At 47.9% G+C, this 20,167-nt stretch overlaps 34 non-coding genes across 34 annotated transcripts; 9 read left to right on the top strand and 25 right to left on the bottom strand.

Annotated features, from left to right (window-relative positions):
- Positions 1-114: 114 nt before the first annotated feature.
- On the bottom strand, positions 115-188 carry trnai-aau (transfer RNA isoleucine (anticodon AAU)). The gene has a single exon. It is a non-coding gene; the product is annotated as a tRNA-Ile (tRNA).
- A 96-nt stretch (positions 189-284) lies between these two features.
- On the bottom strand, positions 285-356 carry trnap-ugg (transfer RNA proline (anticodon UGG)). The gene has a single exon. It is a non-coding gene; the product is annotated as a tRNA-Pro (tRNA).
- A 937-nt stretch (positions 357-1,293) lies between these two features.
- trnaa-agc (transfer RNA alanine (anticodon AGC)) lies at positions 1,294-1,366 on the top strand. Its single transcript has one exon. It is a non-coding gene; the product is annotated as a tRNA-Ala (tRNA).
- A 1,606-nt stretch (positions 1,367-2,972) lies between these two features.
- On the bottom strand, positions 2,973-3,044 carry trnaq-uug (transfer RNA glutamine (anticodon UUG)). The gene has a single exon. It is a non-coding gene; the product is annotated as a tRNA-Gln (tRNA).
- Positions 3,045-3,930: 886 nt separating this feature from the next.
- Positions 3,931-4,003, top strand: trnaa-agc (transfer RNA alanine (anticodon AGC)). Its single transcript has one exon. It is a non-coding gene; the product is annotated as a tRNA-Ala (tRNA).
- A 775-nt stretch (positions 4,004-4,778) lies between these two features.
- On the bottom strand, positions 4,779-4,850 carry trnaq-uug (transfer RNA glutamine (anticodon UUG)). Its single transcript has one exon. It is a non-coding gene; the product is annotated as a tRNA-Gln (tRNA).
- A 135-nt stretch (positions 4,851-4,985) lies between these two features.
- trnaf-gaa (transfer RNA phenylalanine (anticodon GAA)) lies at positions 4,986-5,058 on the bottom strand. Its single transcript has one exon. It is a non-coding gene; the product is annotated as a tRNA-Phe (tRNA).
- Positions 5,059-5,164: 106 nt separating this feature from the next.
- trnai-aau (transfer RNA isoleucine (anticodon AAU)) lies at positions 5,165-5,238 on the bottom strand. The gene has a single exon. It is a non-coding gene; the product is annotated as a tRNA-Ile (tRNA).
- A 97-nt stretch (positions 5,239-5,335) lies between these two features.
- trnap-ugg (transfer RNA proline (anticodon UGG)) lies at positions 5,336-5,407 on the bottom strand. Its single transcript has one exon. It is a non-coding gene; the product is annotated as a tRNA-Pro (tRNA).
- Positions 5,408-6,344: 937 nt separating this feature from the next.
- On the top strand, positions 6,345-6,417 carry trnaa-agc (transfer RNA alanine (anticodon AGC)). Its single transcript has one exon. It is a non-coding gene; the product is annotated as a tRNA-Ala (tRNA).
- Positions 6,418-7,192: 775 nt separating this feature from the next.
- On the bottom strand, positions 7,193-7,264 carry trnaq-uug (transfer RNA glutamine (anticodon UUG)). Its single transcript has one exon. It is a non-coding gene; the product is annotated as a tRNA-Gln (tRNA).
- Positions 7,265-8,004: 740 nt separating this feature from the next.
- On the top strand, positions 8,005-8,077 carry trnaa-agc (transfer RNA alanine (anticodon AGC)). The gene has a single exon. It is a non-coding gene; the product is annotated as a tRNA-Ala (tRNA).
- A 775-nt stretch (positions 8,078-8,852) lies between these two features.
- On the bottom strand, positions 8,853-8,924 carry trnaq-uug (transfer RNA glutamine (anticodon UUG)). Its single transcript has one exon. It is a non-coding gene; the product is annotated as a tRNA-Gln (tRNA).
- Positions 8,925-9,059: 135 nt separating this feature from the next.
- trnaf-gaa (transfer RNA phenylalanine (anticodon GAA)) lies at positions 9,060-9,132 on the bottom strand. Its single transcript has one exon. It is a non-coding gene; the product is annotated as a tRNA-Phe (tRNA).
- A 106-nt stretch (positions 9,133-9,238) lies between these two features.
- Positions 9,239-9,312, bottom strand: trnai-aau (transfer RNA isoleucine (anticodon AAU)). Its single transcript has one exon. It is a non-coding gene; the product is annotated as a tRNA-Ile (tRNA).
- Positions 9,313-9,409: 97 nt separating this feature from the next.
- On the bottom strand, positions 9,410-9,481 carry trnap-ugg (transfer RNA proline (anticodon UGG)). The gene has a single exon. It is a non-coding gene; the product is annotated as a tRNA-Pro (tRNA).
- Positions 9,482-10,408: 927 nt separating this feature from the next.
- trnaa-agc (transfer RNA alanine (anticodon AGC)) lies at positions 10,409-10,481 on the top strand. The gene has a single exon. It is a non-coding gene; the product is annotated as a tRNA-Ala (tRNA).
- Positions 10,482-11,256: 775 nt separating this feature from the next.
- On the bottom strand, positions 11,257-11,328 carry trnaq-uug (transfer RNA glutamine (anticodon UUG)). Its single transcript has one exon. It is a non-coding gene; the product is annotated as a tRNA-Gln (tRNA).
- Positions 11,329-11,463: 135 nt separating this feature from the next.
- On the bottom strand, positions 11,464-11,536 carry trnaf-gaa (transfer RNA phenylalanine (anticodon GAA)). The gene has a single exon. It is a non-coding gene; the product is annotated as a tRNA-Phe (tRNA).
- Positions 11,537-11,642: 106 nt separating this feature from the next.
- trnai-aau (transfer RNA isoleucine (anticodon AAU)) lies at positions 11,643-11,716 on the bottom strand. The gene has a single exon. It is a non-coding gene; the product is annotated as a tRNA-Ile (tRNA).
- A 97-nt stretch (positions 11,717-11,813) lies between these two features.
- Positions 11,814-11,885, bottom strand: trnap-ugg (transfer RNA proline (anticodon UGG)). The gene has a single exon. It is a non-coding gene; the product is annotated as a tRNA-Pro (tRNA).
- A 937-nt stretch (positions 11,886-12,822) lies between these two features.
- On the top strand, positions 12,823-12,895 carry trnaa-agc (transfer RNA alanine (anticodon AGC)). The gene has a single exon. It is a non-coding gene; the product is annotated as a tRNA-Ala (tRNA).
- A 775-nt stretch (positions 12,896-13,670) lies between these two features.
- trnaq-uug (transfer RNA glutamine (anticodon UUG)) lies at positions 13,671-13,742 on the bottom strand. The gene has a single exon. It is a non-coding gene; the product is annotated as a tRNA-Gln (tRNA).
- A 628-nt stretch (positions 13,743-14,370) lies between these two features.
- Positions 14,371-14,443, top strand: trnaa-agc (transfer RNA alanine (anticodon AGC)). Its single transcript has one exon. It is a non-coding gene; the product is annotated as a tRNA-Ala (tRNA).
- A 775-nt stretch (positions 14,444-15,218) lies between these two features.
- On the bottom strand, positions 15,219-15,290 carry trnaq-uug (transfer RNA glutamine (anticodon UUG)). Its single transcript has one exon. It is a non-coding gene; the product is annotated as a tRNA-Gln (tRNA).
- Positions 15,291-15,425: 135 nt separating this feature from the next.
- trnaf-gaa (transfer RNA phenylalanine (anticodon GAA)) lies at positions 15,426-15,498 on the bottom strand. The gene has a single exon. It is a non-coding gene; the product is annotated as a tRNA-Phe (tRNA).
- Positions 15,499-15,604: 106 nt separating this feature from the next.
- Positions 15,605-15,678, bottom strand: trnai-aau (transfer RNA isoleucine (anticodon AAU)). The gene has a single exon. It is a non-coding gene; the product is annotated as a tRNA-Ile (tRNA).
- Positions 15,679-15,774: 96 nt separating this feature from the next.
- On the bottom strand, positions 15,775-15,846 carry trnap-ugg (transfer RNA proline (anticodon UGG)). The gene has a single exon. It is a non-coding gene; the product is annotated as a tRNA-Pro (tRNA).
- Positions 15,847-16,774: 928 nt separating this feature from the next.
- On the top strand, positions 16,775-16,847 carry trnaa-agc (transfer RNA alanine (anticodon AGC)). The gene has a single exon. It is a non-coding gene; the product is annotated as a tRNA-Ala (tRNA).
- A 775-nt stretch (positions 16,848-17,622) lies between these two features.
- On the bottom strand, positions 17,623-17,694 carry trnaq-uug (transfer RNA glutamine (anticodon UUG)). Its single transcript has one exon. It is a non-coding gene; the product is annotated as a tRNA-Gln (tRNA).
- Positions 17,695-17,829: 135 nt separating this feature from the next.
- On the bottom strand, positions 17,830-17,902 carry trnaf-gaa (transfer RNA phenylalanine (anticodon GAA)). The gene has a single exon. It is a non-coding gene; the product is annotated as a tRNA-Phe (tRNA).
- A 106-nt stretch (positions 17,903-18,008) lies between these two features.
- On the bottom strand, positions 18,009-18,082 carry trnai-aau (transfer RNA isoleucine (anticodon AAU)). Its single transcript has one exon. It is a non-coding gene; the product is annotated as a tRNA-Ile (tRNA).
- A 97-nt stretch (positions 18,083-18,179) lies between these two features.
- Positions 18,180-18,251, bottom strand: trnap-ugg (transfer RNA proline (anticodon UGG)). Its single transcript has one exon. It is a non-coding gene; the product is annotated as a tRNA-Pro (tRNA).
- A 937-nt stretch (positions 18,252-19,188) lies between these two features.
- On the top strand, positions 19,189-19,261 carry trnaa-agc (transfer RNA alanine (anticodon AGC)). The gene has a single exon. It is a non-coding gene; the product is annotated as a tRNA-Ala (tRNA).
- The last annotated feature ends 906 nt before the right edge of the window (positions 19,262-20,167 follow it).

Genomic DNA, 20,167 nt, shown 5'->3' with positions numbered 1-20,167 from the left:
ATTTCGGCCACAACAAGCTCCTGCTTAGCAAGCAGGGATTTCAGTGAGATCACCCTACTCTTTGTCACAGGAGAAGAGCAGAGCAGAGATGAGCCCCCAGACAATAAAAACAGCTGGCCAGTACGGGGATCGAAGCCGCGACCTTGGCGTTATTAGCACCACGCTCTAACCAGCTGAGCTAACCGGCCTCCCTTCGCCATCTGTCTCTACCCGATTGAATAAAAACTGCCTCAATGTTAGTGAACGCAACGAGCCAACAAAGCTACACGTTTTATCCCGACCAAGGGCTCGTCCGGGATTTGAACCCGGGACCTCTCGCACCCAAAGCGAGAATCATACCCCTAGACCAACGAGCCTTCCTGTGCTGGGCCGAGAAAAAAGAGCTACTCCAGCATCAATAAAAGAAGGAACATGAACTAACGTGGAAGCAATCAAAGACCTCGAGACAGTGTTAAAGGCTAACGAACGCAAGTTGGCCTCTTAACTGACCTAAAAATGTGGCTGTGTCTAACATGTAGAGGGATGTTAGGGAGGACAGCTGAAACTGTCAGATGTCACTTAGACCAGCGGTTCTCAATTCCAGTCCTCGAGCCCCCTGCTCTTCACATTTTGTATGTTTCTCGTATAGCTTCAGACATTTGTTCCATTCAAACGTAAGTGCCCTGAGAAGTGGACATCACATGACATCCCTCCGTGATTCAAGTTCAAAGCGTATGTGTACGTTCAGTTCAAAGTGACTAACACAGAGGTGTACAGAGGTATACAGAGGTATATGATGTCACACTTGTCCATGTGTGAAGACGTTGCGCAGCGCAAATCCGTGAACCAATGTTCCAAAGTGAAGTAAACTTCGACGGATTTCCCCTGCTCAGGGAGTTGGGAGCAATGAACACTGTGTAGGGACCATGTCAATCGCAAGGAGCTCACTTCTAATGAGCTGATTATCCGAATCAGGTGTGCTAACAAAGAGAGACATGCAAAATATGCAGACCTTTGGGGAGCGAGGACTGGAATGGAGAACCGCTTCCTTATTCTTTAAGTCAGTGTGAGAAAAAAGAGGTGAGAAGTTGTCTGCGTGACCCGAGTGATGCAAGGTAGTCTGCATAATACAAGAATCCGCACATGCATACTGGCGTAACAAGACCGAGAAGGTCCTTTAACACAAAAGCTAAATCTCTTTGTTAATTCGACAACACAATCGCGGCCAGTGCAAAGGTGCAAGCCTAGAGGAGGGACGGCCTCTTTGCATCAAGCCGGTCATTCGCAGCTATGCTCGTCATTCTTGAAAGGCCAGGGGAATTAGCTCAAATGGTAGAGCGCTCGCTTAGCATGCGAGAGGTAGCGGGATCGATGCCCGCATTCTCCAAGTTGGCTCATGCCCTTTTACTCACACATCCCTAAATCAGTGGTTTTCAATCCTGTCCTGGAGGCATCCCTGCCCTGCACATTTTGCATTTCCCCTCATCTAACACACCAGTTTCAAATCATCAGCTCATTAATAGAGACTGCAAGACCTGATTTGGGTGTGTCTAGCACTGACGCAATGCTGCGACACTCCCACGTTAGCTTTTTTTGGGTCTCACAGCTGCCAAAAAGTATTTCAGACATGGTCCTGTGCAAATTGGTTGCAAAACATTGCCATTTTACACACAGTTCCCTAAAGCAGTGGTTTTCAAACCTGTCCTGGAGGCACCCCTGCCCTACACATTTTGAATGTTTCCCTCATCTATCACACCTGTTTCAAATCATCAACTCATTGATAGAGACCGCAAGACCTTATTTGGGTGTGTCTAATAAGGCAGACAATCAAACTGTGCAGGGCAGGGGTGCCTCCAGGACAGGTTTGAGAACCACTGCCCTAAAGAGACCGACTGGGCATCGATGCAATGCTGCCACAGTCTCTACGTTAGTTAATTTTTTTGGACTCAAAGCTGCCAAAAAGTATTTCAGACATGGTCCTGCGCAAATTGGTTGCAAAAAGTGGAACACAAAAGCTAAATCTCTTTGTTATTTCGACAACACAATCGCGGCCAGTGCAAAGGTGCAAGCCTAGAGGAGGGACGGCCTTTTGCATCAAGCCGGTCATTCGCAGCTATGCTCGTCATTCTTGAAAGGCCAGGGGAATTAGCTCAAATGGTAGAGCGCTCGCTTAGACCATGTCGAGAGGTAGCGGGATCGATGCCCGCATTCTCCAAGTTGGCTCATGCCCTTTTACTCACACATCCCTAAATCAGTGGTTTTCAATCCTGTCCTGGAGGCATCCCTGCCCTGCACATTTTGCATTTCCCCTCATCTAACACACCAGTTTCAAATCATCAGCTCATTAATAGAGACTGCAAGACCTGATTTGGGTGTGTCTAGCACTGGACGCAATGCTGCGACACTCCCACGTTAGCTTTTTTTGGGTCTCACAGCTGCCAAAAAAGTATTTCAGACATGGTCCTGTGCAAATTGGTTGCAAAACATTGCCATTTTTACACACAGTTCCCTAAAGCAGTGGTTTTTCAAACCTGTCCTGGAGGCACCCCTGCCCTACACATTTTGAATGTTTCCCTCATCTATCACACCTGTTTCAAATCATCCAACTCATTGATAGAGACCGCAAGACCTTATTTGGGTGTGTCTAATAAGGCAGACAATCAAACTGTGCAGGGCAGGGGTGCCTCCAGGACAGGTTTGAGAACCACTGCCCTAAAGAGACCGACTGGGCATCGATGCAATGCTGCCACAGTCTCTACGTTAGTTAATTTTTTTGGACTCAAAGCTGCCAAAAAGTATTTCAGACATGGTCCTGCGCAAATTGGTTGCAAAAAGTGTCCCACGCGATTTGAACTCGGATCACTGGATTCAGAAGTGCTAACCATTACACCATGAAACCTTACCTGGAGCAGCCGTTGCTCACAGGCCACAAAGACTGTCACCAGTGCCAAACTAGTGCTGTTTTTTTCTTTTCCTGCGGCAAGAAACCACACAGGTTCCACCGAGATTCGAACTCAGATCGCTGGATTCAAAGCCCAGAGTGCTGACCATTACACCATGGAACCGAAACTGCTTGTTTGGTGGCCAACTGGGAAACAGATAGCTCCGTGGCAGTGGGGAAGCAGTTATACAGAGAAGTTGGAACCCAGTGATTTTTGGTCACTGGCCCGCCTCAAAAAGAGGAAATGAGTGGGAGATTTTGCCGAAACCCGGGATCGAACCAGGGACCTTTAGATCTTCAGTCTAAAGCCCCCTGCTCTTCACATTTTGTATGTTTCTCGTATAGCTTCAGACATTTGTTCCATTCAAACGTAAGTGCCCTGAGAAGTGGACATCACATGACATCCCTCCGTGATTCAAGTTCAAAGCGTATGTGTACGTTCAGTTCAAAGTGACTAACACAGAGGTGTACAGAGGTATACAGAGGTATATGATGTCACACTTGTCCATGTGTGAAGACGTTGCGCAGCGCAAATCCGTGAACCAATGTTCCAAAGTGAAGTAAACTTCGACGGATTTCCCCTGCTCAGGGAGTGGGGAGCAATGAACACTGTGTAGGGACCATGTCAATCGCAAGGAGCTCACTTCTAATGAGCTGATTATCCGAATCAGGTGTGCTAACAAAGAGAGACATGCAAAATATGCAGACCTTTGGGGAGCGAGGACTGGAATGGAGAACCGCTTCCTTATTCTTTAAGTCAGTGTGAGAAAAAAGAGGTGAGAAGTTGTCTGCGTGACCCGAGTGATGCAAGGTAGTCTGCATAATACAAGAATCCGCACATGCATACTGGCGTAACAAGACCGAGAAGGTCCTTTAACACAAAAGCTAAATCTCTTTGTTAATTCGACAACACAATCGCGGCCAGTGCAAAGGTGCAAGCCTAGAGGAGGGACGGCCTCTTTGCATCAAGCCGGTCATTCGCAGCTATGCTCGTCATTCTTGAAAGGCCAGGGGAATTAGCTCAAATGGTAGAGCGCTCGCTTAGCATGCGAGAGGTAGCGGGATCGATGCCCGCATTCTCCAAGTTGGCTCATGCCCTTTTACTCACACATCCCTAAATCAGTGGTTTTCAATCCTGTCCTGGAGGCATCCCTGCCCTGCACATTTTGCATTTCCCCTCATCTAACACACCAGTTTCAAATCATCAGCTCATTAATAGAGACTGCAAGACCTGATTTGGGTGTGTCTAGCACTGACGCAATGCTGCGACACTCCCACGTTAGCTTTTTTTGGGTCTCACAGCTGCCAAAAAGTATTTCAGACATGGTCCTGTGCAAATTGGTTGCAAAACATTGCCATTTTACACACAGTTCCCTAAAGCAGTGGTTTTCAAACCTGTCCTGGAGGCACCCCTGCCCTACACATTTTGAATGTTTCCCTCATCTATCACACCTGTTTCAAATCATCAACTCATTGATAGAGACCGCAAGACCTTATTTGGGTGTGTCTAATAAGGCAGACAATCAAACTGTGCAGGGCAGGGGTGCCTCCAGGACAGGTTTGAGAACCACTGCCCTAAAGAGACCGACTGGGCATCGATGCAATGCTGCCACAGTCTCTACGTTAGTTAATTTTTTTGGACTCAAAGCTGCCAAAAAGTATTTCAGACATGGTCCTGCGCAAATTGGTTGCAAAAAGTGGTCCCACCGCGATTTGAACTCGGATCACTGGATTCAGAGTGCTAACCATTACACCATGAAACCTTACCTGGAGCAGCCGTTGCTCACAGGGCCACAAAGACTGTCACCAGTGCCAAACTAGTGCTGTTTTTTTCTTTTCCTGCGGCAAGAAACCACACAGGTTCCACCGAGATTCGAACTCAGATCGCTGGATTCAAAGCCCAGAGTGCTGACCATTACACCATGGAACCGAAACTGCTTGTTTGGTGGCCAACTGGGAAACAGATAGCTCCGTGGCAGTGGGGAAGCAGTTATACAGAGAAGTTGGAACCCAGTGATTTTTGGTCACTGGCCCGCCTCAAAAAGAGGAAATGAGTGGGAGATTTTGCCGAAACCCGGGATCGAACCAGGGACCTTTAGATCTTCAGTCTAACGCTCTCCCAACTGAGCTATTTCGGCCACAACAAGCTCCTGCTTAGCAAGCAGGGATTTCAGTGAGATCACCCTACTCTTTGTCACAGGAGAAGAGCAGAGCAGAGATGAGCCCCCAGACAATAAAAACAGCTGGCCAGTACGGGGATCGAACCCGCGACCTTGGCGTTATTAGCACCACGCTCTAACCAGCTGAGCTAACCGGCCTCCCTTCGCCATCTGTCTCTACCCGATTGAATAAAAAACTGCCTCAATGTTAGTGAACGCAACGAGACAACAAAGCTTCACGTTTTATCCCGACCAAGGGCTCGTCCGGGATTTGAACCCGGGACCTCTCGCACCCAAAGCGAGAATCATACCCCTAGACCAACGAGCCTTCCTGTGCTGGGCCGAGAAAAAAGAGCTACTCCAGCATCAATAAAAGAAGGAACATGAACTAACGTGGAAGCAATCAAAGACCTCGAGACAGTGTTAAAGGCTAACGAACGCAAGTTGGCCTCTTAACTGACCTAAAAATGTGGCTGTGTCTAACATGTAGAGGGATGTTAGGGAGGACAGCTGAAACTGTCAGATGTCACTTAGACCAGCGGTTCTCAATTCCAGTCCTCGAGCCCCCTGCTCTTCACATTTTGTATGTTTCTCGTATAGCTTCAGACATTTGTTCCATTCAAACGTAAGTGCCCTGAGAAGTGGACATCACATGACATCCCTCCGTGATTCAAGTTCAAAGCGTATGTGTACGTTCAGTTCAAAGTGACTAACACAGAGGTGTACAGAGGTATACAGAGGTATATGATGTCACACTTGTCCATGTGTGAAGACGTTGCGCAGCGCAAATCCGTGAACCAATGTTCCAAAGTGAAGTAAACTTCGACGGATTTCCCCTGCTCAGGGAGTGGGGAGCAATGAACACTGTGTAGGGACCATGTCAATCGCAAGGAGCTCACTTCTAATGAGCTGATTATCCGAATCAGGTGTGCTAACAAAGAGAGACATGCAAAATATGCAGACCTTTGGGGAGCGAGGACTGGAATGGAGAACCGCTTCCTTATTCTTTAAGTCAGTGTGAGAAAAAAGAGGTGAGAAGTTGTCTGCGTGACCCGAGTGATGCAAGGTAGTCTGCATAATACAAGAATCCGCACATGCATACTGGCGTAACAAGACCGAGAAGGTCCTTTAACACAAAAGCTAAATCTCTTTGTTAATTCGACAACACAATCGCGGCCAGTGCAAAGGTGCAAGCCTAGAGGAGGGACGGCCTCTTTGCATCAAGCCGGTCATTCGCAGCTATGCTCGTCATTCTTGAAAGGCCAGGGGAATTAGCTCAAATGGTAGAGCGCTCGCTTAGCATGCGAGAGGTAGCGGGATCGATGCCCGCATTCTCCAAGTTGGCTCATGCCCTTTTACTCACACATCCCTAAATCAGTGGTTTTCAATCCTGTCCTGGAGGCATCCCTGCCCTGCACATTTTGCATTTCCCCTCATCTAACACACCAGTTTCAAATCATCAGCTCATTAATAGAGACTGCAAGACCTGATTTGGGTGTGTCTAGCACTGACGCAATGCTGCGACACTCCCACGTTAGCTTTTTTTGGGTCTCACAGCTGCCAAAAAGTATTTCAGACATGGTCCTGTGCAAATTGGTTGCAAAACATTGCCATTTTACACACAGTTCCCTAAAGCAGTGGTTTTCAAACCTGTCCTGGAGGCACCCCTGCCCTACACATTTTGAATGTTTCCCTCATCTATCACACCTGTTTCAAATCATCAACTCATTGATAGAGACCGCAAGACCTTATTTGGGTGTGTCTAATAAGGCAGACAATCAAACTGTGCAGGGCAGGGGTGCCTCCAGGACAGGTTTGAGAACCACTGCCCTAAAGAGACCGACTGGGCATCGATGCAATGCTGCCACAGTCTCTACGTTAGTTAATTTTTTTGGACTCAAAGCTGCCAAAAAGTATTTCAGACATGGTCCTGCGCAAATTGGTTGCAAAAAGTGGTCCCACCGCGATTTGAACTCGGATCACTGGATTCAGAGTGCTAACCATTACACCATGAAACCTTACCTGGAGCAGCCGTTGCTCACAGGGCCACAAAGACTGTCACCAGTGCCAAACTAGTGCTGTTTTTTTCTTTTCCTGCGGCAAGAAACCACACAGGTTCCACCGAGATTCGAACTCAGATCGCTGGATTCAAAGCCCAGAGTGCTGACCATTACACCATGGAACCGAAACTGCTTGTTTGGTGGCCAACTGGGAAACAGATAGCTCCGTGGCAGTGGGGAAGCAGTTATACAGAGAAGTTGGAACCCAGTGATTTTTGGTCACTGGCCCCACCTCAAAAAGAGGAAATGAGTGGGAGATTTTGCCGAAACACAAGTTCAAAGCGTATGTGTACGTTCAGTTCAAAGTGACTAACACAGAGGTGTACAGAGGTATACAGAGGTATATGATGTCACACTTGTCCATGTGTGAAGACGTTGCGCAGCGCAAATCCGTGAACCAATGTTCCAAAGTGAAGTAAACTTCGACGGATTTCCCCTGCTCAGGGAGTGGGGAGCAATGAACACTGTGTAGGGACCATGTCAATCGCAAGGAGCTCACTTCTAATGAGCTGATTATCCGAATCAGGTGTGCTAACAAAGAGAGACATGCAAAATATGCAGACCTTTGGGGAGCGAGGACTGGAATGGAGAACCGCTTCCTTATTCTTTAAGTCAGTGTGAGAAAAAAGAGGTGAGAAGTTGTCTGCGTGACCCGAGTGATGCAAGGTAGTCTGCATAATACAAGAATCCGCACATGCATACTGGCGTAACAAGACCGAGAAGGTCCTTTAACACAAAAGCTAAATCTCTTTGTTAATTCGACAACACAATCGCGGCCAGTGCAAAGGTGCAAGCCTAGAGGAGGGACGGCCTCTTTGCATCAAGCCGGTCATTCGCAGCTATGCTCGTCATTCTTGAAAGGCCAGGGGAATTAGCTCAAATGGTAGAGCGCTCGCTTAGCATGCGAGAGGTAGCGGGATCGATGCCCGCATTCTCCAAGTTGTCTCATTCCCTTTTACTCACACATCCCTAAATCAGTGGTTTTCAATCCTGTCCTGGAGGCATCCCTGCCCTGCACATTTTGCATTTCCCCTCATCTAACACACCAGTTTCAAATCATCAGCTCATTAATAGAGACTGCAAGACCTGATTTGGGTGTGTCTAGCACTGACGCAATGCTGCGACACTCCCACGTTAGCTTTTTTTGGGTCTCACAGCTGCCAAAAAGTATTTCAGACATGGTCCTGTGCAAATTGGTTGCAAAACATTGCCATTTTACACACAGTTCCCTAAAGCAGTGGTTTTCAAACCTGTCCTGGAGGCACCCCTGCCCTACACATTTTGAATGTTTCCCTCATCTATCACACCTGTTTCAAATCATCAACTCATTGATAGAGACCGCAAGACCTTATTTGGGTGTGTCTAATAAGGCAGACAATCAAACTGTGCAGGGCAGGGGTGCCTCCAGGACAGGTTTGAGAACCACTGCCCTAAAGAGACCGACTGGGCATTGATGCAATGCTGCCACAGTCTCTACGTTAGTTAATTTTTTTGGACTCAAAGCTGCCAAAAAGTATTTCAGACATGGTCCTGCGCAAATTGGTTGCAAAAAGTGGTCCCACCGCGATTTGAACTCGGATCACTGGATTCAGAGTGCTAACCATTACACCATGAAACCTTACCTGGAGCAGCCGTTGCTCACAGGGCCACAAAGACTGTCACCAGTGCCAAACTAGTGCTGTTTTTTTCTTTTCCTGCGGCAAGAAACCACACAGGTTCCACCGAGATTCGAACTCAGATCGCTGGATTCAAAGCCCAGAGTGCTGACCATTACACCATGGAACCGAAACTGCTTGTTTGGTGGCCAACTGGGAAACAGATAGCTCCGTGGCAGTGGGGAAGCAGTTATACAGAGAAGTTGGAACCCAGTGATTTTTGGTCACTGGCCCGCCTCAAAAAGAGGAAATGAGTGGGAGATTTTGCCGAAACCCGGGATCGAACCAGGGACCTTTAGATCTTCAGTCTAACGCTCTCCCAACTGAGCTATTTCGGCCACAACAAGCTCCTGCTTAGCAAGCAGGGATTTCAGTGAGATCACCCTACTCTTTGTCACAGGAGAAGAGCAGAGCAGAGATGAGCCCCCAGACAATAAAAACAGCTGGCCAGTACGGGGATCGAACCCGCGACCTTGGCGTTATTAGCACCACGCTCTAACCAGCTGAGCTAACCGGCCTCCCTTCGCCATCTGTCTCTACCCGATTGAATAAAAAACTGCCTCAATGTTAGTGAACGCAACGAGACAACAAAGCTTCACGTTTTATCCCGACCAAGGGCTCGTCCGGGATTTGAACCCGGGACCTCTCGCACCCAAAGCGAGAATCATACCCCTAGACCAACGAGCCTTCCTGTGCTGGGCCGAGAAAAAAGAGCTACTCCAGCATCAATAAAAGAAGGAACATGAACTAACGTGGAAGCAATCAAAGACCTCGAGACAGTGTTAAAGGCTAACGAACGCAAGTTGGCCTCTTAACTGACCTAAAAATGTGGCTGTGTCTAACATGTAGAGGGATGTTAGGGAGGACAGCTGAAACTGTCAGATGTCACTTAGACCAGCGGTTCTCAATTCCAGTCCTCGAGCCCCCTGCTCTTCACATTTTGTATGTTTCTCGTATAGCTTCAGACATTTGTTCCATTCAAACGTAAGTGCCCTGAGAAGTGGACATCACATGACATCCCTCCGTGATTCAAGTTCAAAGCGTATGTGTACGTTCAGTTCAAAGTGACTAACACAGAGGTGTACAGAGGTATATGATGTCACACTTGTCCATGTGTGAAGACGTTGCGCAGCGCAAATCCGTGAACCAATGTTCCAAAGTGAAGTAAACTTCGACGGATTTCCCCTGCTCAGGGAGTGGGGAGCAATGAACACTGTGTAGGGACCATGTCAATCGCAAGGAGCTCACTTCTAATGAGCTGATTATCCGAATCAGGTGTGCTAACAAAGAGAGACATGCAAAATATGCAGACCTTTGGGGAGCGAGGACTGGAATGGAGAACCGCTTCCTTATTCTTTAAGTCAGTGTGAGAAAAAAGAGGTGAGAAGTTGTCTGCGTGACCCGAGTGATGCAAGGTAGTCTGCATAATACAAGAATCCGCACATGCATACTGGCGTAACAAGACCGAGAAGGTCCTTTAACACAAAAGCTAAATCTCTTTGTTAATTCGACAACACAATCGCGGCCAGTGCAAAGGTGCAAGCCTAGAGGAGGGACGGCCTCTTTGCATCAAGCCGGTCATTCGCAGCTATGCTCGTCATTCTTGAAAGGCCAGGGGAATTAGCTCAAATGGTAGAGCGCTCGCTTAGCATGCGAGAGGTAGCGGGATCGATGCCCGCATTCTCCAAGTTGGCTCATGCCCTTTTACTCACACATCCCTAAATCAGTGGTTTTCAATCCTGTCCTGGAGGCATCCCTGCCCTGCACATTTTGCATTTCCCCTCATCTAACACACCAGTTTCAAATCATCAGCTCATTAATAGAGACTGCAAGACCTGATTTGGGTGTGTCTAGCACTGACGCAATGCTGCGACACTCCCACGTTAGCTTTTTTTGGGTCTCACAGCTGCCAAAAAGTATTTCAGACATGGTCCTGTGCAAATTGGTTGCAAAACATTGCCATTTTACACACAGTTCCCTAAAGCAGTGGTTTTCAAACCTGTCCTGGAGGCACCCCTGCCCTACACATTTTGAATGTTTCCCTCATCTATCACACCTGTTTCAAATCATCAACTCATTGATAGAGACCGCAAGACCTTATTTGGGTGTGTCTAATAAGGCAGACAATCAAACTGTGCAGGGCAGGGGTGCCTCCAGGACAGGTTTGAGAACCACTGCCCTAAAGAGACCGACTGGGCATTGATGCAATGCTGCCACAGTCTCTACGTTAGTTAATTTTTTTGGACTCAAAGCTGCCAAAAAGTATTTCAGACATGGTCCTGCGCAAATTGGTTGCAAAAAGTGGTCCCACCGCGATTTGAACTCGGATCACTGGATTCAGAGTGCTAACCATTACACCATGAAACCTTACCTGGAGCAGCCGTTGCTCACAGGGCCACAAAGACTGTCACCAGTGCCAAACTAGTGCTGTTTTTTTCTTTTCCTGCGGCAAGAAACCACACAGGTTCCACCGAGATTCGAACTCAGATCGCTGGATTCAAAGCCCAGAGTGCTGACCATTACACCATGGAACCGAAACTGCTTGTTTGGTGGCCAACTGGGAAACAGATAGCTCCGTGGCAGTGGGGAAGCAGTTATACAGAGAAGTTGGAACCCAGTGATTTTTGGTCACTGGCCCGCCTCAAAAAGAGGAAATGAGTGGGAGATTTTGCCGAAACCCGGGATCGAACCAGGGACCTTTAGATCTTCAGTCTAACGCTCTCCCAACTGAGCTATTTCGGCCACAACAAGCTCCTGCTTAGCAAGCAGGGATTTCAGTGAGATCACCCTACTCTTTGTCACAGGAGAAGAGCAGAGCAGAGATGAGCCCCCAGACAATAAAAACAGCTGGCCAGTACGGGGATCGAACCCGCGACCTTGGCGTTATTAGCACCACGCTCTAACCAGCTGAGCTAACCGGCCTCCCTTCGCCATCTGTCTCTACCCGATTGAATAAAAAACTGCCTCAATGTTAGTGAACGCAACGAGACAACAAAGCTTCACGTTTTATCCCGACCAAGGGCTCGTCCGGGATTTGAACCCGGGACCTCTCGCACCCAAAGCGAGAATCATACCCCTAGACCAACGAGCCTTCCTGTGCTGGGCCGAGAAAAAAGAGCTACTCCAGCATCAATAAAAGAAGGAACATGAACTAACGTGGAAGCAATCAAAGACCTCGAGACAGTGTTAAAGGCTAACGAACGCAAGTTGGCCTCTTAACTGACCTAAAAATGTGGCTGTGTCTAACATGTAGAGGGATGTTAGGGAGGACAGCTGAAACTGTCAGATGTCACTTAGACCAGCGGTTCTCAATTCCAGTCCTCGAGCCCCCTGCTCTTCACATTTTGTATGTTTCTCGTATAGCTTTAGACATTTGTTCCATTCAAACGTAAGTGCCCTGAGAAGTGGACATCACATGACATCCGTCCGTGATTCAAGTTCAAAGCGTATGTGTACGTTCAGTTCAAAGTGACTAACACAGAGGTGTACAGAGGTATACAGAGGTATATGATGTCACACTTGTCCATGTGTGAAGACGTTGCGCAGCGCAAATCCGTGAACCAATGTTCCAAAGTGAAGTAAACTTCGACGGATTTCCCCTGCTCAGGGAGTGGGGAGCAATGAACACTGTGTAGGGACCATGTCAATCGCAAGGAGCTCACTTCTAATGAGCTGATTATCCGAATCAGGTGTGCTAACAAAGAGAGACATGCAAAATATGCAGACCTTTGGGGAGCGAGGACTGGAATGGAGAACCGCTTCCTTATTCTTTAAGTCAGTGTGAGAAAAAAGAGGTGAGAAGTTGTCTGCGTGACCCGAGTGATGCAAGGTAGTCTGCATAATACAAGAATCCGCACATGCATACTGGCGTAACAAGACCGAGAAGGTCCTTTAACACAAAAGCTAAATCTCTTTGTTAATTCGACAACACAATCGCGGCCAGTGCAAAGGTGCAAGCCTAGAGGAGGGACGGCCTCTTTGCATCAAGCCGGTCATTCGCAGCTATGCTCGTCATTCTTGAAAGGCCAGGGGAATTAGCTCAAATGGTAGAGCGCTCGCTTAGCATGCGAGAGGTAGCGGGATCGATGCCCGCATTCTCCAAGTTGTCTCATTCCCTTTCACTCACACATCCCTAAATCAGTGGTTTTCAATCCTGTCCTGGAGGCATCCCTGCCCTGCACATTTTGCATTTCCCCTCATCTAACACACCAGTTTCAAATCATCAGCTCATTAATAGAGACTGCAAGACCTGATTTGGGTGTGTCTAGCACTGACGCAATGCTGCGACACTCCAACGTTAGCTTTTTTTGGGTCTCACAGCTGCCAAAAAGTATTTCAGACATGGTCCTGTGCAAATTGGTTGCAAAACATTGCCATTTTACACACAGTTCCCTAAAGCAGTGGTTTTCAAACCTGTCCTGGAGGCACCCCTGCCCTACACATTTTGAATGTTTCCCTCATCTATCACACCTGTTTCAAATCACCAACTCATTGATAGAGACCGCAAGACCTTATTTGGGTGTGTCTAATAAGGCAGACAATCAAACTGTGCAGGGCAGGGGTGCCTCCAGGACAGGTTTGAGAACCACTGCCCTAAAGAGACCGACTGGGCATTGATGCAATGCTGCCACAGTCTCTACGTTAGTTAATTTTTTTGGACTCAAAGCTGCCAAAAAGTATTTCAGACATGGTCCTGCGCAAATTGGTTGCAAAAAGTGGTCCCACCGCGATTTGAACTCGGATCACTGGATTCAGAGTGCTAACCATTACACCATGAAACCTTACCTGGAGCAGCCGTTGCTCACAGGGCCACAAAGACTGTCACCAGTGCCAAACTAGTGCTGTTTTTTTCTTTTCCTGCGGCAAGAAACCACACAGGTTCCACCGAGATTCGAACTCAGATCGCTGGATTCAAAGCCCAGAGTGCTGACCATTACACCATGGAACCGAAACTGCTTGTTTGGTGGCCAACTGGGAAACAGATAGCTCCGTGGCAGTGGGGAAGCAGTTATACAGAGAAGTTGGAACCCAGTGATTTTTGGTCACTGGCCCACCTCAAAAAGAGGAAATGAGTGGGAGATTTTGCCGAAACCGCGCAAATCCGTGAACCAATGTTCCAAAGTGAAGTAAACTTCGACGGATTTCCCCTGCTCAGGGAGTGGGGAGCAATGAACACTGTGTAGGGACCATGTCAATGGCAAGGAGCTCACTTCTAATGAGCTGATTATCCGAATCAGGTGTGCTAACAAAGAGAGACATGCAAAATATGCAGACCTTTGGGGAGCGAGGACTGGAATGGAGAACCGCTTCCTTATTCTTTAAGTCAGTGTGAGAAAAAAGAGGTGAGAAGTTGTCTGCGTGACCCGAGTGATGCAAGGTAGTCTGCATAATACAAGAATCCGCACATGCATACTGGCGTAACAAGACCGAGAAGGTCCTTTAACACAAAAGCTAAATCTCTTTGTTAATTCGACAACACAATCGCGGCCAGTGCAAAGGTGCAAGCCTAGAGGAGGGACGACCTCTTTGCATCAAGCCGGTCATTCGCAGCTATGCTCGTCATTCTTGAAAGGCCAGGGGAATTAGCTCAAATGGTAGAGCGCTCGCTTAGCATGCGAGAGGTAGCGGGATCGATGCCCGCATTCTCCAAGTTGTCTCATTCCCTTTTACTCACACATCCCTAAATCAGTGGTTTTCAATCCTGTCCTGGAGGCATCCCTGCCCTGCACATTTTGCATTTCCCCTCATCTAACACACCAGTTTCAAATCATCAGCTCATTAATAGAGACTGCAAGACCTGATTTGGGTGTGTCTAGCACTGACGCAATGCTGCGACACTCCAACGTTAGCTTTTTTTGGGTCTCACAGCTGCCAAAAAGTATTTCAGACATGGTCCTGTGCAAATTGGTTGCAAAACATTGCCATTTTACACACAGTTCCCTAAAGCAGTGGTTTTCAAACCTGTCCTGGAGGCACCCCTGCCCTACACATTTTGAATGTTTCCCTCATCTATCACACCTGTTTCAAATCATCAACTCATTGATAGAGACCGCAAGACCTTATTTGGGTGTGTCTAATAAGGCAGACAATCAAACTGTGCAGGGCAGGGGTGCCTCCAGGACAGGTTTGAGAACCACTGCCCTAAAGAGACCGACTGGGCATTGATGCAATGCTGCCACAGTCTCTACGTTAGTTAATTTTTTTGGACTCAAAGCTGCCAAAAAGTATTTCAGACATGGTCCTGCGCAAATTGGTTGCAAAAAGTGGTCCCACCGCGATTTGAACTCGGATCACTGGATTCAGAGTGCTAACCATTACACCATGAAACCTTACCTGGAGCAGCCGTTGCTCACAGGGCCACAAAGACTGTCACCAGTGCCAAACTAGTGCTGTTTTTTTCTTTTCCTGCGGCAAGAAACCACACAGGTTCCACCGAGATTCGAACTCAGATCGCTGGATTCAAAGCCCAGAGTGCTGACCATTACACCATGGAACCGAAACTGCTTGTTTGGTGGCCAACTGGGAAACAGATAGCTCCGTGGCAGTGGGGAAGCAGTTATACAGAGAAGTTGGAACCCAGTGATTTTTGGTCACTGGCCCGCCTCAAAAAGAGGAAATGAGTGGGAGATTTTGCCGAAACCCGGGATCGAACCAGGGACCTTTAGATCTTCAGTCTAACGCTCTCCCAACTGAGCTATTTCGGCCACAACAAGCTCCTGCTTAGCAAGCAGGGATTTCAGTGAGATCACCCTACTCTTTGTCACAGGAGAAGAGCAGAGCAGAGATGAGCCCCCAGACAATAAAAACAGCTGGCCAGTACGGGGATCGAACCCGCGACCTTGGCGTTATTAGCACCACGCTCTAACCAGCTGAGCTAACCGGCCTCCCTTCGCCATCTGTCTCTACCCGATTGAATAAAAACTGCCTCAATGTTAGTGAACGCAACGAGACAACAAAGCTTCACGTTTTATCCCGACCAAGGGCTCGTCCGGGATTTGAACCCAGGACCTCTCGCACCCAAAGCGAGAATCATAGCCCTAGACCAACGAGCCTTCCTGTGCTGGGCCGAGAAAAAAGAGCTACTCCAGCATCAATAAAATAAGGGAACATGAACTAACGTGGAAGCAATCAAAGACCTCGAGACAGTGTTAAAGGCTAACGAACGCAAGTTGGCCTCTTAACTGACCTAAAAATGTGGCTGTGTCTAACATGTAGAGGGATGTTAGGGAGGACAGCTGAAACTGTCAGATGTCACTTAGACCAGCGGTTCTCAATTCCAGTCCTCGAGCCCCCTGCTCTTCACATTTTGTATGTTTCTCGTATAGCTTCAGACATTTGTTCCATTCAAACGTAAGTGCCCTGAGAAGTGGACATCACATGACATCCCTCCGTGATTCAAGTTCAAAGCGTATGTGTACGTTCAGTTCAAAGTGACTAACACAGAGGTGTACAGAGGTATATGATGTCACACTTGTCCATGTGTGAAGACGTTGCGCAGCGCAAATCCGTGAACCAATGTTCCAAAGTGAAGTAAACTTCGACGGATTTCCCCTGCTCAGGGAGTGGGGAGCAATGAACACTGTGTAGGGACCATGTCAATCGCAAGGAGCTCACTTCTAATGAGCTGATTATCCGAATCAGGTGTGCTAACAAAGAGAGACATGCAAAATATGCAGACCTTTGGGGAGCGAGGACTGGAATGGAGAACCGCTTCCTTATTCTTTAAGTCAGTGTGAGAAAAAAGAGGTGAGAAGTTGTCTGCGTGACCCGAGTGATGCAAGGTAGTCTGCATAATACAAGAATCCGCACATGCATACTGGCGTAACAAGACCGAGAAGGTCCTTTAACACAAAAGCTAAATCTCTTTGTTAATTCGACAACACAATCGCGGCCAGTGCAAAGGTGCAAGCCTAGAGGAGGGACGGCCTCTTTGCATCAAGCCGGTCATTCGCAGCTATGCTCGTCATTCTTGAAAGGCCAGGGGAATTAGCTCAAATGGTAGAGCGCTCGCTTAGCATGCGAGAGGTAGCGGGATCGATGCCCGCATTCTCCAAGTTGGCTCATGCCCTTTTACTCACACATCCCTAAATCAGTGGTTTTCAATCCTGTCCTGGAGGCATCCCTGCCCTGCACATTTTGCATTTCCCCTCATCTAACACACCAGTTTCAAATCATCAGCTCATTAATAGAGACTGCAAGACCTGATTTGGGTGTGTCTAGCACTGACGCAATGCTGCGACACTCCCACGTTAGCTTTTTTTGGGTCTCACAGCTGCCAAAAAGTATTTCAGACATGGTCCTGTGCAAATTGGTTGCAAAACATTGCCATTTTACACACAGTTCCCTAAAGCAGTGGTTTTCAAACCTGTCCTGGAGGCACCCCTGCCCTACACATTTTGAATGTTTCCCTCATCTATCACACCTGTTTCAAATCATCAACTCATTGATAGAGACCGCAAGACCTTATTTGGGTGTGTCTAATAAGGCAGACAATCAAACTGTGCAGGGCAGGGGTGCCTCCAGGACAGGTTTGAGAACCACTGCCCTAAAGAGACCGACTGGGCATTGATGCAATGCTGCCACAGTCTCTACGTTAGTTAATTTTTTTGGACTCAAAGCTGCCAAAAAGTATTTCAGACATGGTCCTGCGCAAATTGGTTGCAAAAAGTGGTCCCACCGCGATTTGAACTCGGATCACTGGATTCAGAGTGCTAACCATTACACCATGAAACCTTACCTGGAGCAGCCGTTGCTCACAGGGCCACAAAGACTGTCACCAGTGCCAAACTAGTGCTGTTTTTTTCTTTTCCTGCGGCAAGAAACCACACAGGTTCCACCGAGATTCGAACTCAGATCGCTGGATTCAAAGCCCAGAGTGCTGACCATTACACCATGGAACCGAAACTGCTTGTTTGGTGGCCAACTGGGAAACAGATAGCTCCGTGGCAGTGGGGAAGCAGTTATACAGAGAAGTTGGAACCCAGTGATTTTTGGTCACTGGCCCGCCTCAAAAAGAGGAAATGAGTGGGAGATTTTGCCGAAACCCGGGATCGAACCAGGGACCTTTAGATCTTCAGTCTAACGCTCTCCCAACTGAGCTATTTCGGCCACAACAAGCTCCTGCTTAGCAAGCAGGGATTTCAGTGAGATCACCCTACTCTTTGTCACAGGAGAAGAGCAGAGCAGAGATGAGCCCCCAGACAATAAAAACAGCTGGCCAGTACGGGGATCGAACCCGCGACCTTGGCGTTATTAGCACCACGCTCTAACCAGCTGAGCTAACCGGCCTCCCTTCGCCATCTGTCTCTACCCGATTGAATAAAACACTGCCTCAATGTTAGTGAACGCAACGAGACAACAAAGCTTCACGTTTTATCCCGACCAAGGGCTCGTCCGGGATTTGAACCCGGGACCTCTCGCACCCAAAGCGAGAATCATACCCCTAGACCAACGAGCCTTCCTGTGCTGGGCCGAGAAAAAAGAGCTACTGCAGCATCAATAAAAGAAGGAACATGAACTAACGTGGAAGCAATCAAAGACCTCGAGACAGTGTTAAAGGCTAACGAACGCAAGTTGGCCTCTTAACTGACCTAAAAATGTGGCTGTGTCTAACATGTAGAGGGATGTTAGGGAGGACAGCTGAAACTGTCAGATGTCACTTAGACCAGCGGTTCTCAATTCCAGTCCTCGAGCCCCCTGCTCTTCACATTTTGTATGTTTCTCGTATAGCTTCAGACATTTGTTCCATTCAAACGTAAGTGCCCTGAGAAGTGGACATCACATGACATCCCTCCGTGATTCAAGTTCAAAGCGTATGTGTACGTTCAGTTCAAAGTGACTAACACAGAGGTGTACAGAGGTATACAGAGGTATATGATGTCACACTTGTCCATGTGTGAAGACGTTGCGCAGCGCAAATCCGTGAACCAATGTTCCAAAGTGAAGTAAACTTCGACGGATTTCCCCTGCTCAGGGAGTGGGGAGCAATGAACACTGTGTAGGGACCATGTCAATCGCAAGGAGCTCACTTCTAATGAGCTGATTATCCGAATCAGGTGTGCTAACAAAGAGAGACATGCAAAATATGCAGACCTTTGGGGAGCGAGGACTGGAATGGAGAACCGCTTCCTTATTCTTTAAGTCAGTGTGAGAAAAAAGAGGTGAGAAGTTGTCTGCGTGACCCGAGTGATGCAAGGTAGTCTGCATAATACAAGAATCCGCACATGCATACTGGCGTAACAAGACCGAGAAGGTCCTTTAACACAAAAGCTAAATCTCTTTGTTAATTCGACAACACAATCGCGGCCAGTGCAAAGGTGCAAGCCTAGAGGAGGGACGGCCTCTTTGCATCAAGCCGGTCATTCGCAGCTATGCTCGTCATTCTTGAAAGGCCAGGGGAATTAGCTCAAATGGTAGAGCGCTCGCTTAGCATGCGAGAGGTAGCGGGATCGATGCCCGCATTCTCCAAGTTGTCTCATTCCCTTTTACTCACACATCCCTAAATCAGTGGTTTTCAATCCTGTCCTGGAGGCATCCCTGCCCTGCACATTTTGCATTTCCCCTCATCTAACACACCAGTTTCAAATCATCAGCTCATTAATAGAGACTGCAAGACCTGATTTGGGTGTGTCTAGCACTGACGCAATGCTGCGACACTCCCACGTTAGCTTTTTTTGGGTCTCACAGCTGCCAAAAAGTATTTCAGACATGGTCCTGTGCAAATTGGTTGCAAAACATTGCCATTTTACACACAGTTCCCTAAAGCAGTGGTTTTCAAACCTGTCCTGGAGGCACCCCTGCCCTACACATTTTGAATGTTTCCCTCATCTATCACACCTGTTTCAAATCATCAACTCATTGATAGAGACCGCAAGACCTTATTTGGGTGTGTCTAATAAGGCAGACAATCAAACTGTGCAGGGCAGGGGTGCCTCCAGGACAGGTTTGAGAACCACTGCCCTAAAGAGACCGACTGGGCATTGATGCAATGCTGCCACAGTCTCTACGTTAGTTAATTTTTTTGGACTCAAAGCTGCCAAAAAGTATTTCAGACATGGTCCTGCGCAAATTGGTTGCAAAAAGTGGTCCCACCGCGATTTGAACTCGGATCACTGGATTCAGAGTGCTAACCATTACACCATGAAACCTTACCTGGAGCAGCCGTTGCTCACAGGGCCACAAAGACTGTCACCAGTGCCAAACTAGTGCTGTTTTTTTCTTTTCCTGCGGCAAGAAACCACACAGGTTCCACCGAGATTCGAACTCAGATCGCTGGATTCAAAGCCAGAGTGCTGACCCATTACACCATGGAACCGAAACTGCTTGTTTGGTGGCCAACTGGGAAACAGATAGCTCCGTGGCAGTGGGGAAGCA

Source organism: Carassius auratus, unplaced genomic scaffold (genome assembly GCF_003368295.1).
Source record: "Carassius auratus strain Wakin unplaced genomic scaffold, ASM336829v1 scaf_tig00023187, whole genome shotgun sequence".
Taxonomy (NCBI): Eukaryota; Metazoa; Chordata; class Actinopteri; order Cypriniformes; family Cyprinidae; genus Carassius; species Carassius auratus.
The sequence above is the reverse complement of the archived record's forward strand: the minus strand, read 5'-3'. Positions and strand labels throughout refer to the sequence as shown.